General features: G+C 31.0%; 1 non-coding gene across 1 annotated transcript; it reads right to left on the reverse strand.

Moving 5' to 3' along the window:
* Window positions 1–9,744: 9,744 nt before the first annotated feature.
* Window positions 9,745–9,818, reverse strand: TRNAT-AGU (transfer RNA threonine (anticodon AGU)). The gene has a single exon. It is a non-coding gene; the product is annotated as a tRNA-Thr (tRNA).
* Between the last annotated feature and the right edge of the window lie 276 nt (window positions 9,819–10,094).

The raw sequence follows: 10,094 nt of genomic DNA on the forward strand, positions 1-10,094 counted from the left end.
CTTCGAACTGCCAGTATTCGAACAACAATCTAACAATAAGCCATGTTTTCCAACAATGCCCAAATTTCACACCACACTTCAATAGCTTAGGACTAAACCCAGATATTTCAAAAACCCTTGGAAACGACGATAAAACAATAGAATTAGTGCTTCAGTTTCTAAAATCACGACATTTACTGGCAAAAATATAACATTGAACGGAAGAAAAAAAACAATATAATAATAATAAAATAAATAAATAAAATAATAAATAATCAAATTAAAAAATAAATAAAATTAAACGAATATAAGCAAAATTAAATATAATATATATCACATTGATGACCAATGAAGTTTGGCACCACTAAACAAACAATCAAACTAGCTAATAGGAAACTAGTAAGTAGTTGATATAACTTAGGAATGGATTATAGGAAAATGGTATACTGTATCTTCAATATTTAATCATGAATTTTATATTAAAAAGCAGAGGGTATATATTATCCACACTATTGATTCATAAACGTTCATGTAACGCTTCCTCTTCTTTTTTTTTTTTTTTACTCCTACCTGCTCACTTCTGACATGTTGGAGGGTTATCTTGAGGTAAAAAACCTGTTTAAACTGGTGCCACTTCAGAATCGAGGTTGCTAAGGTGGTGCCTCAACTCTTTCGGCTACCAATGCCCTACGTATGCCTTTTATTGTATAGAACTCATTAACAAATTAATGTTTGAGCCTAACAATGTAATTTAAGCATTGGCCTCCTGTTTCTACAGCATTATGAGTTTGTATATATCTTATAATTATCTCTGGAAGTTAAAACCAACAAACCTTTTTTTTCCATTCATCAACAAATGTATTAATTAAACTTTAGTACTAAAATTGAGAAAATCAACATTATCGAGGAAAAAAATATTGGTTTGGCTGCAATTTAACTATATATTCATATTGCAGTCTAATTAATATTTGACAAATAACGTTGAATATAGAAAGCAAAATAATTGTTAGATTTTGCAAAAATCCTATCTCCAAACTCGCAAGTCATAAATAATAATGATCCATCGATTTTTCATAGCGCTCAGAATTCATATTCGCGTTCCATCCCAGTTCCGATTTTATAGGTTGATTATGCCCGAAAATCTTTATCAAACAACTGGAACCGTCATGTTTTTACAAATAATAAACTAATGTTATTCCTACACATATTTTGCCTTTTGTGTCATTCCTAGACATATTTTATCTACATACTTCTCATTCTTATCATTTCATCTTTACCGACGAAACCACTTTAAACTCTTGTCACCTAAGACTAATACTAATTGGGATCTCAAAGCTGGCTCGGGGATTTTCCTCAGATAGATTCGATATTAATAGTCTTGGCTTATCATACCTTTTGCGACTATCTGATCCTAAAACATAAAAGGGACACGGCGACAGACTTCCAACTTATTTGCATAACGAGCGAATTCCCCGCCCGGTCGGTAGATTCGCTAGTCGACTGTCTCTGAAATCTCGCTTGAGTATCTCTGAAATTTAAGGCGTGGCTGGGGAACTTTTGAAAATGGAGAAATGGAGGTGCTCCACCTTATAATATAGTAATTTCATTTCAAGATTTGAGAATGCTATCGGAAACGTTAAATGATGGTATAGCAACATACGACGGTAAATCACATATTCCAAAGAGTACTGGCTCATCCATTCAAGCTTGTTTCACAACCGCTATAAAAGTCTTATTGTAATCTCGTTTAGTGCAGGTGTAAAACGAGAAAACGAACAGCCTGGAATACCTGCAACATTCACCTCTCCCAAGTCGCTACACACTTTTTTTTGCAAAAATTGACAAAATTTTGTTGCGGCATTCATTTTACTTCTTGTAAAATTCTATATTTATATTTTATGTTTTATAAAATTGATATTCTATATCATTGATCGGTTAAGTCCGGGATAGATGGGGCAGATATTTTAAAAATATAATTGTCTAAGTAGAGCCACTTTTGTACTTTGTCCCACAATAGTTTCTTTTTTAAATAATATTTATGAGAAGATAGTTGACAGTGGATAATATATATGAGGAGATGGTCGGGAAGTGCGGTCAGAAAGTAACACAAATAAGTTTAAAAAAACAAGTGCCAACGTTTCGTCCAGAACTTGGTCTCCTCATTTCTCCAATATGCATTCGAAGTTTGGAGCCATAGATATCCGGATGCTATCGAAATTTCTCAAATTAAATTTATTAAATACCTATATGGATGGCCCAAGAATACCCCAAACTATATAGTTCGACTCGAGACATATATATATATAGTATATAGTATAATAGTAGCATTGTCCATCTATACTTTATATGTGCAGAGATGATAAAAATAGATGAGATTTAATTTTTTAACGACCCAATATAATATAATGTGTATTATACCTAAAAGAAATTAGATAGTAACAAATAACTTTTAACTTTACTTAGGGACTTAAGCCTTAGTTAAAATTTTTGTCCATAAAAAATTCAGAATGCTTGCCCAAGAAAAAAAATTATAGCTACATTTATAATCATACTAAGTGCATTCTTTGAGTATTGATACCATCTTCAACAAGATACACATTCTACTCAGTCTTTGTTTTTCTTCTTGTCATCAGCCTTCATCACAAATTTTCTCAATTTTACTACCGAGTATGAAAAGTAACTATTTATTTTCTTGTTTTTTATTTCTTCTTCTAAATTTCATTATGACATTATTTTGTACGATATTTTAAATAAACTAAATTTTACCTGATCACTCAAACCGGAATTCCTTTATGATCAGTAAATAACATGCGGAAAAGCATATCATATCACATACATCATATATATGACGCATATATCACGAAATCTTTCGATGTAAATTGGGTCACAAAATGTTTTATACTTACCATGGAAAAATTTCTTTTTCGTAAAAACTATTTACAAAATCTATCTTATAAAGGAAGGACACAGAACAAATTCCTCGGAGTACAATTCTTGCCTCAATAAATTCAATTTAATTAAATTAGATCATTTATACTAAATCGTATCTGCAAAAGGAAGAACCACCCCAAGTAAATAACAGAACACTTTTTAGGGCCACTGCATATACTGAATAAGATAACTAGCATAAGAAGCTAAATTTTCTTCTGTTGCCATTTTATTCTAATTATTTGTTATAAAAATATCAGAGAAAAATAAAGAAAAGGGAATCTATGTCAATAGGTGAATCAATGAAAACTACTGTATATGAATTTAACTATATAACTGCAATCAATGACAGATAAATAATTTTTAAAAATATTGTTTGAACTATTTGTAAATAACCTACATTTTTTAAAGCTCGGTTTGTCTTGGTTTAGTTTTCCAGAAAAAAACAAAACAATTTATTCTAGTTTAATGAATAAAAAAAAAGATGTATACTTAGCCTGACATCATATATTTGCAGGCGTAATTACTCAGAATTGGGAATATGGTAATAAAATTGTAAATTAATCACTCAGATTCTGATTTTGTTTAAGAATATTGTAAGGAAGGCGGTCAGGTTAATTAAAAATATATAGAAACTTTTTTTTTCTAATTCTATGAATTCCAAATTCTCTTGGATAAAATCCTTACAATCCAAAATCCTTCGTAAAAATCCTCAATGGCCCTTACTTAGTCACAAATAAAATCATTCATAAAGGCCTTAATGTTCTATATTTAATATGGAAGGACAATTTAGCCTGAAAAACCAGATATAAATCCTTCCATTATAATTTTGCTTCCTTTTCTATTGCTTACAATCCTCCAAGGTGCCTGAAAACAAGATGGCTTCGACAACTTCTAATGTAGAAATGTTATACATTATAAATGTTTTCAATAAAAATCCTGGTTCACATGTTAAAATCCAATAATTTTCTATATTAAAATGTATGCCATTGCTTTTCATATCGTTTATTTAATCTAAAATTATAAATGTAGTTCTCACTTATCTTTTTGTATAAATTTTTATTATAAAAACCTTCATTAGCTAATAGTATGAGTTTGCTCGCAGTTCTAAAGGTAGTGTAACCTGATTCATACTCTATTTATCAAGAGTTGCATCTTAGCTATAAAAGAATCATTGGTGAATTTCATTGTGATCTTAGTCTTTCACTTTTTATAGCATAAATATAGTTTTTGAATTTCTCAAAATTCTTATAACATGGTTTTCGTTTTAAATATTTTTTTTTTTTAGTAACAGCTAACATAACCTAAGATTGATTTCTTACACCAAGTTTCTTATCATAAATCCCTTACGTTTTATGTGCTTATCAATTGTGAAAATGACTAACCCCGTATAATCAGTTTTTCCACAATAATTTAGTTTGAATAAATGATTAAGAGCATAATGCAAATTTTAGTCGAGTATTGGAGCTTGTTTAGTAAACTAGCAGCAGATTTAATATAACTAATGAAAATAATACTTCTTATAATGAAAACGAATAATATATAATTCTAACATGATAATGAAATACAGAAGTGCTTCCAATGGGTAGTTTCTTTACAAGCCTGTATCATACCATTATGATCTCACATCAAATTTAATATATGTAAATACAGTTGTAAATGTTAATAAATACATTTTAAAAAAAAATTATAAGTTTTATTTTTAATTCCTGAGTAGTTGATGTTTTAAAAAATGATTTCGTAAAATGCAACATGGAGGATATTACCACCATTAAGTGGGAGGATAACCTAAATTTTAGAAATTCAGGCATTAAAGGCATCAAAATAAGATAAAATCAACACATCTTCTTTTTTGAACATTTAAAAATCCTTAAATTTGTATGCTAATCCTTCAAACAAGTTACCAAGAATAGAGGCGAGGGGCATATTGGTCCAAGAAAGGTAGGTAAATTTTCATTTTTAGTGCTGCATATAAAAGACAAAAACCCCTAACGCAGTCAGTCTGGTTGATGGTCTGCCCATCTTAGGCAATACGCCTCTTAAAAACAAGTAAAAGTGATTGCTGTCTTGTTCACCAGGTCTGAGTGTACTTTCAGGGTAGGATAAGTCTTCACAGCAGGTGTATCATCAACCAGAAAATTCAAGTGAAACTGTAAAGAGTTTTTTGATTATTTTTTAACTAAACTGGAAAAATATATATGGGTATTTTTGTGAAAACTCCTTCCAGATAACATTTTTATTTCATATATTTTTTTCATCAACGTTTCGTGGCAGTCTTAACAGTAGTTGCATTGTCATTTTGATATTTAACTATGATTATATATTACACTACTTGAAAGTATTTTAGTTTCATTATCACACTTTGATAGTTTTTTAAATAACAAATTATACAAATGCAATAGCAACCCATACTTTTTCTGATACATTAAAAGAAAATGTCTGCTTTTTGTTGGAAAAAATAGTTTTTCCAGATTGTATAATGGCCAAATGTTGCTTACTGACATATATATTTTTTAGCACATCCAAAAAGTGGGTTAAAAAAAAATTATTCATATTCCAGTCGAGTGCACTTAATATTTTTTTAAAAAAATATATTGTATATCCCTCTTTGAGTTAGCTTTAATAAATGTCGATTTTTTAAAACTATATAAAAGGTATGCCGGAATATAAATAAATAAAGATGGCTTCTGAATTTTCAGCAGAAAAGTCCTTATAGGAAAAAAAGCAAATATTGCACAATTCTGCGATCAAAGCCTAATGAATTCATCTGGTTTCTTAGAGATAACCTACGGAGTATCATAGGAAGCAATTTCAAGCAAGATCTAAATAATATAGCAATATTAATTACATAAATATTGCTATATACGAAAACATTCAGATATTTTATTTATATCATTATATAGACATAAAGATCCATAAATAAAATGTTGAACCAAATTAAAGAAAAGAGCATTGTTTATAAAATGTGAAAAACTTTTTTTATATAATAATAAAATAAAAAAAGATGGTCCAATATTCAAGTTACCCTTGGAATATTAGCAATGCTGTAGATTGTGCTGCTCGTGGGAATAATTAAGCAAAAAACACTTTTTTAATGTTATTAGTTTTTAACAATATTTTCTATAATGTGGTTGTACCATTTTTCCGAATCGTAAACAAGATGCAATACTCCATCATTTCCATTTTCACATGCATACTGGTGAAATTTAAAACCTCGTATTTTATTATTTTTTAATTCGGTTCTAAACTTCATATTTTTATTTTATTAAATTTATCCTTATTGTACACCACACTTCTACACCGAAAGGTTCAACTTATATAATAATTCTCCTTTATTTAAAATATATAAAACCATCTAACGAACAATACTAGAGAAATGTAAAGAACGTGAGACTGTCACTCATCATCTCTTCGTGGACTTTAAATCCGCCCGTGACAGCGTAACTCGTACGGAACTCTACCAGGCCCTAGAAGAAATGAACGTTCCGAAAAAAACTCATACGGTGAAGATGACTATGACTGGTTTCAAATGTGTTGTTCTCATCGGTCATGACTTGTCAGACTCCTTCGACACTAATTGTGGCGTGAGACTAGGCGACGCTTTCACATGTCTCCTTTTTAATTTTGCAGGGGAGAAGACTGTTTGGGATTCAGGTATTTAACTGATCAGTCCAGCAACTAGGGTATGCCGAAGATTTCAACATTATTACCCGATCGGTACGAAGCCTGAGAGAGTCATTCCTTGCTCTGGAGGGTTCTGCAAGAAGACTAGGTCTTGTAGTTATTGAGAACAGAACAAAGCACATGAGAGCTGGAGGATGTAGACCAGGAACCATTTGATGCTGGTTCATTCGAGTTCGAGAGGGTGAGCTGTTGCATAGACCTGGAAACTGAAGTGAATAGCCAAAACAATGTCTCAGGAGATTAGCAGAATTGTTGCTGCCGAACGATGCTGCTTTGGCCTGGCAAGACATTTCAGAAGCGGGTTCCTCTTTAATGGGACCAGGGTAAATCTCTATAAATCACTTGTACCTCCTGTTGTCATATACGGATCCGAGGCTTGGGCCTTTACTAAACCTGATGAAGCGAGAATATAGGTCTTTGAGAGGACCATTCTATGAAAAATAATTGGACCTGTTAGAGAGGCTATGTATGGAGAAGAAGGAAGAACGTGGAGCTATCGGCTTTGTACATAGACAATGATGTTTATAAAGTTGGGTAGACTCCGATGGCTGGGTCATGTGGCGAGGATGTGCGGCGATGATATCCCAAATAAGGTCCTATCCAAGCAATTACAGTGAAAGAGTAGGGAGACGGAACATGAGATGGTTGGACGCTGTATCAGCGAATGCCCAGGTCCTTCTGGAAACCTGAAACTGGAGAGTTGCAGCAGAAGACAGGATGGCCTGGTCGAAGCTACTAGAGGAGGCCACGAGATGTTGCCCCAATAATGATGGTGATCTAACATTTCGGAGTACTCCTTCATCTCTAGGATTCTATATAAATTTTAAACAATGAAACAGCTAAAATAAAACCTTATATTATAAAAATTTCGAATAAATTACCTTGTGTTATAGTAAGATTTTATTATTCAATATAGTGTATTATAAAAAGTTTGTTGTTTATGTCTTCATTTTTGCATTGTTTCAAATTTTTATATAACCCTAATGATGGTAAAGAAAGCACTCCGTAATGTTAATTGATTTTATATATATTTTAAATAAATGAGAGTATGAAAAGTACAAATCACAAAATGTTTATATGAAATGTATCATATATTTACTTCACATCGTTTAGGAAATTACAATGTTAGCAGGTATTAGGAAAAAATTACATGGAAGCAATTGCTAAATCATGATCCGTGATAGGTTGGCTGTACATTATTTTAGAATAAATTATTTTTTTCAATACTCATTAAAAATTAATGTGAAATCACTTTATTTTACTTAATATTAATATAGTTTGTTTTTGTATTACATTTTTCCAAAGTTCCGGCCCGTAAAGATGATCTAAACCAGCCACCATATCATTTTTAAGCCTCGTACTAACAATATTAACTTAGAACGGAGTTCTCACGGCATGATTGTGATAGCTGATAATGTCTATTAGGATGCAGTTGAATATTTTTCTAATTAGTGTCAAATTAGAAACTTACTGTAGTGCATCCCCGCGTGTAGTGCAGGTAGTTAGATGAGTTATTAAGTTTTACGATTTGTTGGTCTTAACAAACCTGTTTTCATAAAACTTGAAAATTCATTTAAACAAATCAATGTGATAGCAACAATATCAGATTCTCAAAAATAATGATAAAAGAGAAGGCTGTTACTCAAGGACATGGTATGTTTTAAGTGAATTTAGCTCTTCTATTGTTGGGTTTCTACATAAATTTATAGAGCTGATGGATTCTCAAACTATCTTGTATAGCGGTCCCTCCCAGTTCTCTGAACCCCTTGGTCAGCGGTCAGCGGCTCCTGGGCCAATAAATATATTGGAGGTAGAGGAAAAATATTTCGATAAACTATCAAAAACATTCTCCATTCAACATCATTCATTAATATCAAATATAATTTGATAAATTAATTGTATTAAAGATATGTATACACACACACACATACATCGGTCCTTATTCCAGGGTCTATGAAGCGAATATAAAATTCATTTTTACTACTCTCCAATAACGTTCCATACAGTAAAAAAGTATATTATTTTCGGAGAAAATTCAACAAAAATAATAGTAGTGAATAAATTCGCTCATAATTATCTTATTAAAAATAAAACATACCAATAGAAATTAATTTTCGAATTAGAGTTATAGGCGGTAATAGATATTATAAAAATAAATAAGAATCATGATTGATGTCAGTAATGAACAAATAAATTAGTAGACTTACAGATAGCCAACTTAAAAAACACTTAGCTAAGAGAGACTCAAACCTGCACTTGAGGCAATCATACGCTGCCATTAGCTTCAACTGGTCTTTATAACTGTTCAAAGGCATCTCGTAAATAGAGGCAATTTTATAATGTTTTATACTAAAAAAAGAAACCCGACCGGATGGACATTTCTCAACTCTTAATTGGCAGTCCTAATTGTCATCGCTCCAGTTCGCTGTTTCAAGTTTCAAACTTCAGAAAAATTATAACTATTTTTGTTTAAGTTTGTTTTACAAACAGTTGTTACTATTGTTACAATCAGTTGATGTCTTAATTAAGATATAAGTAGGGAAAAAAATCTACTCAAAGTATTGATGTTGAATGTCTCAGTCAACAGAACTTTCTAAAAATTTAACTCTTATTCCATCTTTCCATTTTGAATTTTTTCTATTTTTTATAAAACTTTTTTTATTGCAGTTGAAATCTTTTACACTTCAAATCTTAAATTTTCAATAATTTCAGCATATTCATGGGATAATATTGTTTTTAATATAATTTATTTATTGATATTTACAACTCCATTGAAAGTATATCCAACAAGTAAATTTGATATTAGTTGTACAAATACAGAGAATCTACCCATTGATAGAACTTCAATAAATTTCTAGGGGGAGAAGATCTCGAGACCATCTTATTTTTAGACGCCTAGGAGAGTCATCAGGTAATTAAGTAGAAGCCAGGTTAGAAGCATTAAGGGTGTTAGGAAAGAATTAGTTCACTGGGTTCAATGGAGGTATATGGGTGACAATACTTCAGTCAATACTCAAACCCACAAAATGTCATCATAAATACCATGTTAAGACAAATAAAATTATTAGAAAATAATGGAATATAATTCCCATTTTGTAATATTTATTAAGAACCACTCAATAAAACATTTTATTTATTTCCACCAAAAATCTTAGGCACCGGCGAGATTCGAACTCACGATCTCCTGTTTACTAGACAGGCGCTTTAACAAACTAAGCCACGGCGCCAGAATAAGAGGTTAACTATAATTTTTAATTAAATAAACGTATTTATGAAATACGAATTTAAATTACAACTGACAAATAAAAAAAAACTTGTTCATCATTGATTATAGTCATTCCGGTCGCTGTTATTTTTTTTTCGAAAATCACGTGCCCAAAACGTGGGGACGTATATAGGGTGGTAAAGTTGTGTAATTCAAGCAATGCACTAGATGTTTTATAAATCTGATTTTACAATATATATTCATGTAATCTAGTTAAACTTAACAACTCCCTTGTCTC

Source organism: Halyomorpha halys, unplaced genomic scaffold (genome assembly GCF_000696795.3).
Source record: "Halyomorpha halys isolate HHAL.00 unplaced genomic scaffold, Hhal_1.1 Scaffold560.1, whole genome shotgun sequence".
NCBI classification, from domain to species: Eukaryota; Metazoa; Arthropoda; class Insecta; order Hemiptera; family Pentatomidae; genus Halyomorpha; species Halyomorpha halys.